The sequence below is a fragment of the Phyllobates terribilis genome, unplaced genomic scaffold (genome assembly GCF_046119375.1).
Source record: "Phyllobates terribilis strain yellow unplaced genomic scaffold, ASM4611937v1 Scaffold_14__1_contigs__length_39327217, whole genome shotgun sequence".
Taxonomy (NCBI): domain Eukaryota; kingdom Metazoa; phylum Chordata; class Amphibia; order Anura; family Dendrobatidae; genus Phyllobates; species Phyllobates terribilis.
In genome coordinates this window covers 30,673,008-30,684,786 of record NW_027362774.1, presented here as the reverse complement: position 1 = coordinate 30,684,786, position 11,779 = coordinate 30,673,008, and positions in this window count along the sequence as shown.

Here is an 11,779-nt window from a genome sequence, read left to right as displayed (position 1 = left end):
CCACCATGTCACCTAATAGGATTCCTCATTCCACCATGTCACCTAATAGGAGTCCTCACTCCACCATGTCACCTAATAGGATTCCTCACTCCACCATGTCTCCTAATAGGATTCCTCACTCCACCATGTCTCCTAATAGGAGTCCTCACTCCACCATGACACCTAATAGGAGTCCTCACTCCACCATGTCACCTAATAGGATTCCTCACTTCACCATGACACCTAATAGGATTCCTCACTCCACCATGACATCTAAAAGGAGTCCTCACTCCACCATGTCACCTAATAGGATTCCTCACTCCACCATGACACCCAATAGGAGTCCTCACTCCACCATGACACCCAATAGGAGTCCTCACTCCACCATGACACCTAATAGGAGTCCTCACTCCACCATGACACCTAATAGGAGTCCTCACTCCACCATGACACCTAATAGGAGTCCTCACTCCACCATGACACCTAATAGGATTCCTCACTCCACCATGTCTCCTAATAGGATTCCTCACTCCACCATGACACCTAATAGGATTCCTCACTCCACCATGTCTCCTAATAGGATTCCTCACTCCACCATGACACCTAATAGGATTCCTCACTCCACCATGTCTCCTAATAGGATTCCTCACTCCACCATGTCACCTAATAGGATTCCTCCCTCCACCATGTCTCCTAATAGGATTCCTCACTCCACCATGTCTCCTAATAGGAGTCCTCCCTCCACCATGTCTCCTAATAGGAGTCCTCACTCCACCATGTCTCCTAATAGGATTCCTCACTCCACCATGTCTCCTAATAGGATTCCTCACTCCACCATGTCTCCTAATAGGATTCCTCACTCCACCATGTCTCCTAATAGGATTCCTCACTCCACCATGTCTCCTAATAGGATTCCTCACTCCACCATGTCACCTAATAGGAGTCCTCACTCCACCATGTCTCCTAATAGGAGTCCTCACTCCACCATGTCTCCTAATAGGAGTCCTCACTCCACCATGTCTCCTAATAGGAGTCCTCACTCCACCATGTCTCCTAATAGGATTCCTCACTCCACCATGTCACCTAATAGGAGTCCTCACTCCACCATGTCTCCTAATAGGAGTCCTCACTCCACCATGTCTCCTAATAGGATTCCTCCCTCCACCATGTCACCTAATAGGAGTCCTCACTCCACCATGTCTCCTAATAGGAGTCCTCACTCCACCATGTCACCTAATAGGAGTCCTCACTCCACCATGTCTCCTAATAGGATTCCTCACTCCACCATGTCTCCTAATAGGATTCCTCACTCCACCATGTCTCCTAATAGGATTCCTCACTCCACCATGTCACCTAATAGGAGTCCTCCCTCCACCATGTCTCCTAATAGGAGTCCTCACTCCACCATGTCTCCTAATAGGATTCCTCCCTCCACCATGTCACCTAATAGGAGTCCTCACTCCACCATGTCTCCTAATAGGAGTCCTCACTCCACCATGTCTCCTAATAGGAGTCCTCACTCCACCATGTCTCCTAATAGGAGTCCTCACTCCACCATGTCACCTAATAGGAGTCCTCACTCCACCATGTCTCCTAATAGGATTCCTCACTCCACCATGACACCTAATAGGATTCCTCACTCCACCATGTCTCCTAATAGGATTCCTCACTCCACCATGTCACCTAATAGGAGTCCTCACTCCACCATGTCTCCTAATAGGAGTCCTCACTCCACCATGTCTCCTAATAGGATTCCTCCCTCCACCATATCACCTAATAGGAGTCCTCACTCCACCATGTCTCCTAATAGGAGTCCTCACTCCAAAATGTCTCCTAATAGGAGTCCTCACTCCACCATGTCTCCTAATAGGATTCCTCCCTCCACCATGTCACCTAATAGGAGTCCTCACTCCACCATGTTTCCTAATAGGATTCCTCACTCCACCATGTCTCCTAATAGGATTCCTCACTCCACCATGTCTCCTAATAGGATTCCTCCCTCCACCATGTCACCTAATAGGATTCCTCACTCCACCATGTCTCGTAATAGGATTCCTCCCTCCACCATGTCTCCTAATAGGATTCCTCACTCCACCATGTCACCTAATAGGATTCCTCCCTCCACCATGTCTCCTAATAGGATTCCTCACTCCACCATGTCACCTAATAGGAGTCCTCACTCCACCATGTCACCTAATAGGATTCCTCCCTCCACCATGTCTCCTAATAGGATTCCTCCCTCCACCATGTCACCTAATAGGATTCCTCCCTCCACCATGTCTCCTAATAGGATTCCTCCCTCCACCATGTCTCCTAATAGGATTCCTCCCTCCACCATGTCACCTAATAGGATTCCTCCCTCCACCATGTCACCTAATAGGATTCCTCACTCCACCATGTCTCCTAATAGGATTCCTCCCTCCACCATGTCTCCTAATAGGATTCCTCACTCCACCATGTCACCTAATAGGATTCCTCCCTCCACCATGTCTCCTAATAGGATTCCTCCCTCCACCATGTCTCCTAATAGGATTCCTCCCTCCACCATGTCTCCTAATAGGATTCCTCACTCCACCATGTCTCCTAATAGGATTCCTCCCTCCACCATGTCACCTAATAGGATTCCTCACTCCACCATGTCTCCTAATAGGATTCCTCCCTCCATGTCTCCTAATAGGATTCCTCACTCCACCATGTCACCTAATAGGATTCCTCCCTCCACCATGTCTCCTAATAGGATTCCTCACTCCACCATGTCACCTAATAGGAGTCCTCACTCCACCATGTCACCTAATAGGATTCCTCCCTCCACCATGTCTCCTAATAGGATTCCTCCCTCCACCATGTCTCCTAATAGGATTCCTCCCTCCACCATGTCACCTAATAGGATTCCTCCCTCCACCATGTCTCCTAATAGGATTCCTCCCTCCACCATGTCTCCTAATAGGATTCCTCCCTCCACCATGTCACCTAATAGGATTCCTCCCTCCACCATGTCACCTAATAGGATTCCTCACTCCACCATGTCTCCTAATAGGATTCCTCCCTCCACCATGTCTCCTAATAGGATTCCTCACTCCACCATGTCACCTAATAGGATTCCTCCCTCCACCATGTCTCCTAATAGGATTCCTCCCTCCACCATGTCTCCTAATAGGATTCCTCCCTCCACCATGTCTGCTAATAGGATTCCTCACTCCACCATGTCTCCTAATAGGATTCCTCACTCCACCATGACACCTAATAGGATTCCTCACTCCACCATGTCTCCTAATAGGATTCCTCACTCCACCATGTCACCTAATAGGATTCCTCCCTCCACCATGTCTCCTAATAGGATTCCTCACTCCACCATGTCTCCTAATAGGAGTCCTCCCTCCACCATGTCTCCTAATAGGAGTCCTCACTCCACCATGTCTCCTAATAGGATTCCTCACTCCACCATGTCTCCTAATAGGATTCCTCACTCCACCATGTCTCCTAATAGGATTCCTCACTCCACCATGTCTCCTAATAGGATTCCTCACTCCACCATGTCTCCTAATAGGATTCCTCACTCCACCATGTCACCTAATAGGAGTCCTCACTCCACCATGTCTCCTAATAGGAGTCCTCACTCCACCATGTCTCCTAATAGGAGTCCTCACTCCACCATGTCTCCTAATAGGAGTCCTCACTCCACCATGTCTCCTAATAGGATTCCTCACTCCACCATGTCACCTAATAGGAGTCCTCACTCCACCATGTCTCCTAATAGGAGTCCTCACTCCACCATGTCTCCTAATAGGATTCCTCCCTCCACCATGTCACCTAATAGGAGTCCTCACTCCACTATGTCTCCTAATAGGAGTCCTCACTCCACCATGTCACCTAATAGGAGTCCTCACTCCACCATGTCTCCTAATAGGATTCCTCACTCCACCATGTCTCCTAATAGGATTCCTCACTCCACCATGTCTCCTAATAGGATTCCTCACTCCACCATGTCACCTAATAGGAGTCCTCCCTCCACCATGTCTCCTAATAGGAGTCCTCACTCCACCATGTCTCCTAATAGGATTCCTCCCTCCACCATGTCACCTAATAGGAGTCCTCACTCCACCATGTCTCCTAATAGGAGTCCTCACTCCACCATGTCTCCTAATAGGAGTCCTCACTCCACCATGTCTCCTAATAGGAGTCCTCACTCCACCATGTCACCTAATAGGAGTCCTCACTCCACCATGTCTCCTAATAGGAGTCCTCACTCCACCATGTCTCCTAATAGGATTCCTCACTCCACCATGACACCTAATAGGATTCCTCACTCCACCATGTCTCCTAATAGGATTCCTCACTCCACCATGTCTCCTAATAGGATTCCTCCCTCCACCATATCACCTAATAGGAGTCCTCACTCCACCATGTCTCCTAATAGGAGTCCTCACTCCACCATGTCTCCTAATAGGATTCCTCCCTCCACCATATCACCTAATAGGAGTCCTCACTCCACCATGTCTCCTAATAGGAGTCCTCACTCCAAAATGTCTCCTAATAGGAGTCCTCACTCCACCATGTCTCCTAATAGGATTCCTCCCTCCACCATGTCACCTAATAGGAGTCCTCACTCCACCATGTTTCCTAATAGGATTCCTCACTCCACCATGTCTCCTAATAGGATTCCTCACTCCACCATGTCTCCTAATAGGATTCCTCCCTCCACCATGTCACCTAATAGGATTCCTCACTCCACCATGTCTCGTAATAGGATTCCTCCCTCCACCATGTCTCCTAATAGGATTCCTCACTCCACCATGTCACCTAATAGGATTCCTCCCTCCACCATGTCTCCTAATAGGATTCCTCACTCCATGTCACCTAATAGGAGTCCTCACTCCACCATGTCACCTAATAGGATTCCTCCCTCCACCATGTCTCCTAATAGGATTCCTCCCTCCACCATGTCACCTAATAGGATTCCTCCCTCCACCATGTCTCCTAATAGGATTCCTCCCTCCACCATGTCTCCTAATAGGATTCCTCCCTCCACCATGTCACCTAATAGGATTCCTCCCTCCACCATGTCACCTAATAGGATTCCTCACTCCACCATGTCTCCTAATAGGATTCCTCCCTCCACCATGTCTCCTAATAGGATTCCTCACTCCACCATGTCACCTAATAGGATTCCTCCCTCCACCATGTCTCCTAATAGGATTCCTCCCTCCACCATGTCTCCTAATAGGATTCCTCCCTCCACCATGTCTCCTAATAGGATTCCTCACTCCACCATGTCTCCTAATAGGATTCCTCCCTCCACCATGTCACCTAATAGGATTCCTCACTCCACCATGTCTCCTAATAGGATTCCTCCCTCCATGTCTCCTAATAGGATTCCTCACTCCACCATGTCACCTAATAGGATTCCTCCCTCCACCATGTCTCCTAATAGGATTCCTCACTCCACCATGTCACCTAATAGGAGTCCTCACTCCACCATGTCACCTAATAGGATTCCTCCCTCCACCATGTCTCCTAATAGGATTCCTCCCTCCACCATGTCTCCTAATAGGATTCCTCCCTCCACCATGTCACCTAATAGGATTCCTCCCTCCACCATGTCTCCTAATAGGATTCCTCCCTCCACCATGTCTCCTAATAGGATTCCTCCCTCCACCATGTCACCTAATAGGATTCCTCCCTCCACCATGTCACCTAATAGGATTCCTCACTCCACCATGTCTCCTAATAGGATTCCTCCCTCCACCATGTCTCCTAATAGGATTCCTCACTCCACCATGTCACCTAATAGGATTCCTCCCTCCACCATGTCTCCTAATAGGATTCCTCCCTCCACCATGTCTCCTAATAGGATTCCTCCCTCCACCATGTCTCCTAATAGGATTCCTCCCTCCACCATGTCTCCTAATAGGATTCCTCCCTCCACCATGTCTCCTAATAGGATTCCTCCCTCCACCATGTCACCTAATAGGATTCCTCCCTCCACCATGTCTCCTAATAGGATTCCTCCCTCCACCATGTCTCCTAATAGGATTCCTCCCTCCACCATGTCACCTAATAGGATTCCTCCCTCCACCATGTCACCTAATAGGATTCCTCACTCCACCATGTCTCCTAATAGGAGTCCTCACTCCGCCATGTCACCTAATAGGATTCCTCACTCCACCATGTCTCCTAATAGGATTCCTCACGCCACCATGTCACCAAATAGGATTCCTCACTCCACCATGACACCTAATAGGATTCCTCACTCCATGTCTCCAAATAGGATTCCTCACTCCACCATGTCACCAAATAGGATTCCTCACTCCACCATGACACCTAATAGGATTCCTCACTCCACCATGTCAGCTAATAGGATTCCTCGCTCCACCATGTCTCCTAATAGGATTCCTCGCTCCACCATGTCTCCTAATAGGATTCCTCACTCCACCAAGACACCTAATAGGATTCCTCACTCCACCATGTCTCCAAATAGGATTCCTCACTCCACCATGTCACCAAATAGGATTCCTCACTCCACCATGACACCTAATAGGATTCCTCACTCCACCATGTCACCTAATAGGATTCCACACTCCACCATGTCTCCTAATAGGATTCCTCACTCCACCATGTCTCCTAATAGGATTCCTCACTCCACCATGACACCTAATAGGATTCCTCACTCCACCATGACACCTAATAGGATTCCTCACTCCACCATGTCACCTAATAGGATTCCTCATTCCACCATGTCACCTAATAGGAGTCCTCACTCCACCATGTCACCTAATAGGATTCCTCACTCCACCATGTCTCCTAATAGGATTCCTCACTCCACCATGTCTCCTAATAGGAGTCCTCACTCCACCATGACACCTAATAGGAGTCCTCACTCCACCATGTCACCTAATAGGATTCCTCACTTCACCATGACACCTAATAGGATTCCTCACTCCACCATGACATCTAAAAGGAGTCCTCACTCCACCATGTCACCTAATAGGATTCCTCACTCCACCATGACACCCAATAGGAGTCCTCACTCCACCATGACACCCAATAGGAGTCCTCACTCCACCATGACACCTAATAGGAGTCCTCACTCCACCATGACACCTAATAGGAGTCCTCACTCCACCATGACACGTAATAGGAGTCCTCACTCCACCATGACACCTAATAGGATTCCTCACTCCACCATGTCTCCTAATAGGATTCCTCACTCCACCATGACACCTAATAGGATTCCTCACTCCACCATGTCTCCTAATAGGATTCCTCACTCCACCATGACACCTAATAGGATTCCTCACTCCACCATGTCTCCTAATAGGATTCCTCACTCCACCATGTCACCTAATAGGATTCCTCCCTCCACCATGTCTCCTAATAGGATTCCTCACTCCACCATGTCTCCTAATAGGAGTCCTCCCTCCACCATGTCTCCTAATAGGAGTCCTCACTCCACCATGTCTCCTAATAGGATTCCTCACTCCACCATGTCTCCTAATAGGATTCCTCACTCCACCATGTCTCCTAATAGGATTCCTCACTCCACCATGTCTCCTAATAGGATTCCTCACTCCACCATGTCTCCTAATAGGATTCCTCACTCCACCATGTCACCTAATAGGAGTCCTCACTCCACCATGTCTCCTAATAGGAGTCCTCACTCCACCATGTCTCCTAATAGGAGTCCTCACTCCACCATGTCTCCTAATAGGAGTCCTCACTCCACCATGTCTCCTAATAGGATTCCTCACTCCACCATGTCACCTAATAGGAGTCCTCACTCCACCATGTCTCCTAATAGGAGTCCTCACTCCACCATGTCTCCTAATAGGATTCCTCCCTCCACCATGTCACCTAATAGGAGTCCTCACTCCACCATGTCTCCTAATAGGAGTCCTCACTCCACCATGTCACCTAATAGGAGTCCTCACTCCACCATGTCTCCTAATAGGATTCCTCACTCCACCATGTCTCCTAATAGGATTCCTCACTCCACCATGTCTCCTAATAGGATTCCTCACTCCACCATGTCACCTAATAGGAGTCCTCCCTCCACCATGTCTCCTAATAGGAGTCCTCACTCCACCATGTCTCCTAATAGGATTCCTCCCTCCACCATGTCACCTAATAGGAGTCCTCACTCCACCATGTCTCCTAATAGGAGTCCTCACTCCACCATGTCTCCTAATAGGAGTCCTCACTCCACCATGTCTCCTAATAGGAGTCCTCACTCCACCATGTCACCTAATAGGAGTCCTCACTCCACCATGTCTCCTAATAGGATTCCTCACTCCACCATGACACCTAATAGGATTCCTCACTCCACCATGTCTCCTAATAGGATTCCTCACTCCACCATGTCACCTAATAGGAGTCCTCACTCCACCATGTCTCCTAATAGGAGTCCTCACTCCACCATGTCTCCTAATAGGATTCCTCCCTCCACCATATCACCTAATAGGAGTCCTCACTCCACCATGTCTCCTAATAGGAGTCCTCACTCCAAAATGTCTCCTAATAGGAGTCCTCACTCCACCATGTCTCCTAATAGGATTCCTCCCTCCACCATGTCACCTAATAGGAGTCCTCACTCCACCATGTTTCCTAATAGGATTCCTCACTCCACCATGTCTCCTAATAGGATTCCTCACTCCACCATGTCTCCTAATAGGATTCCTCCCTCCACCATGTCACCTAATAGGATTCCTCACTCCACCATGTCTCGTAATAGGATTCCTCCCTCCACCATGTCTCCTAATAGGATTCCTCACTCCACCATGTCACCTAATAGGATTCCTCCCTCCACCATGTCTCCTAATAGGATTCCTCACTCCACCATGTCACCTAATAGGAGTCCTCACTCCACCATGTCACCTAATAGGATTCCTCCCTCCACCATGTCTCCTAATAGGATTCCTCCCTCCACCATGTCACCTAATAGGATTCCTCCCTCCACCATGTCTCCTAATAGGATTCCTCCCTCCACCATGTCTCCTAATAGGATTCCTCCCTCCACCATGTCACCTAATAGGATTCCTCCCTCCACCATGTCACCTAATAGGATTCCTCACTCCACCATGTCTCCTAATAGGATTCCTCCCTCCACCATGTCTCCTAATAGGATTCCTCACTCCACCATGTCACCTAATAGGATTCCTCCCTCCACCATGTCTCCTAATAGGATTCCTCCCTCCACCATGTCTCCTAATAGGATTCCTCCCTCCACCATGTCTCCTAATAGGATTCCTCACTCCACCATGTCTCCTAATAGGATTCCTCCCTCCACCATGTCACCTAATAGGATTCCTCACTCCACCATGTCTCCTAATAGGATTCCTCCCTCCATGTCTCCTAATAGGATTCCTCACTCCACCATGTCACCTAATAGGATTCCTCCCTCCACCATGTCTCCTAATAGGATTCCTCACTCCACCATGTCACCTAATAGGAGTCCTCACTCCACCATGTCACCTAATAGGATTCCTCCCTCCACCATGTCTCCTAATAGGATTCCTCCCTCCACCATGTCTCCTAATAGGATTCCTCCCTCCACCATGTCACCTAATAGGATTCCTCCCTCCACCATGTCTCCTAATAGGATTCCTCCCTCCACCATGTCTCCTAATAGGATTCCTCCCTCCACCATGTCACCTAATAGGATTCCTCCCTCCACCATGTCACCTAATAGGATTCCTCACTCCACCATGTCTCCTAATAGGATTCCTCCCTCCACCATGTCTCCTAATAGGATTCCTCACTCCACCATGTCACCTAATAGGATTCCTCCCTCCACCATGTCTCCTAATAGGATTCCTCCCTCCACCATGTCTCCTAATAGGATTCCTCCCTCCACCATGTCTCCTAATAGGATTCCTCACTCCACCATGTCTCCTAATAGGATTCCTCACTCCACCATGACACCTAATAGGATTCCTCACTCCACCATGTCTCCTAATAGGATTCCTCACTCCACCATGTCACCTAATAGGATTCCTCCCTCCACCATGTCTCCTAATAGGATTCCTCACTCCACCATGTCTCCTAATAGGAGTCCTCCCTCCACCATGTCTCCTAATAGGAGTCCTCACTCCACCATGTCTCCTAATAGGATTCCTCACTCCACCATGTCTCCTAATAGGATTCCTCACTCCACCATGTCTCCTAATAGGATTCCTCACTCCACCATGTCTCCTAATAGGATTCCTCACTCCACCATGTCTCCTAATAGGATTCCTCACTCCACCATGTCACCTAATAGGAGTCCTCACTCCACCATGTCTCCTAATAGGAGTCCTCACTCCACCATGTCTCCTAATAGGAGTCCTCACTCCACCATGTCTCCTAATAGGAGTCCTCACTCCACCATGTCTCCTAATAGGATTCCTCACTCCACCATGTCACCTAATAGGAGTCCTCACTCCACCATGTCTCCTAATAGGAGTCCTCACTCCACCATGTCTCCTAATAGGATTCCTCCCTCCACCATGTCACCTAATAGGAGTCCTCACTCCACTATGTCTCCTAATAGGAGTCCTCACTCCACCATGTCACCTAATAGGAGTCCTCACTCCACCATGTCTCCTAATAGGATTCCTCACTCCACCATGTCTCCTAATAGGATTCCTCACTCCACCATGTCTCCTAATAGGATTCCTCACTCCACCATGTCACCTAATAGGAGTCCTCCCTCCACCATGTCTCCTAATAGGAGTCCTCACTCCACCATGTCTCCTAATAGGATTCCTCCCTCCACCATGTCACCTAATAGGAGTCCTCACTCCACCATGTCTCCTAATAGGAGTCCTCACTCCACCATGTCTCCTAATAGGAGTCCTCACTCCACCATGTCTCCTAATAGGAGTCCTCACTCCACCATGTCACCTAATAGGAGTCCTCACTCCACCATGTCTCCTAATAGGAGTCCTCACTCCACCATGTCTCCTAATAGGATTCCTCACTCCACCATGACACCTAATAGGATTCCTCACTCCACCATGTCTCCTAATAGGATTCCTCACTCCACCATGTCACCTAATAGGAGTCCTCACTCCACCATGTCTCCTAATAGGATTCCTCCCTCCACCATATCACCTAATAGGAGTCCTCACTCCACCATGTCTCCTAATAGGAGTCCTCACTCCAAAATGTCTCCTAATAGGAGTCCTCACTCCACCATGTCTCCTAATAGGATTCCTCCCTCCACCATGTCACCTAATAGGAGTCCTCACTCCACCATGTTTCCTAATAGGATTCCTCACTCCACCATGTCTCCTAATAGGATTCCTCACTCCACCATGTCTCCTAATAGGATTCCTCCCTCCACCATGTCACCTAATAGGATTCCTCACTCCACCATGTCTCGTAATAGGATTCCTCCCTCCACCATGTCTCCTAATAGGATTCCTCACTCCACCATGTCACCTAATAGGATTCCTCCCTCCACCATGTCTCCTAATAGGATTCCTCACTCCATGTCACCTAATAGGAGTCCTCACTCCACCATGTCACCTAATAGGATTCCTCCCTCCACCATGTCTCCTAATAGGATTCCTCCCTCCACCATGTCACCTAATAGGATTCCTCCCTCCACCATGTCTCCTAATAGGATTCCTCCCTCCACCATGTCTCCTAATAGGATTCCTCCCTCCACCATGTCACCTAATAGGATTCCTCCCTCCACCATGTCACCTAATAGGATTCCTCACTCCACCATGTCTCCTAATAGGATTCCTCCCTCCACCATGTCTCCTAATAGGATTCCTCACTCCACCATGTCACCTAATAGGATTCCTCCCTCCACCAT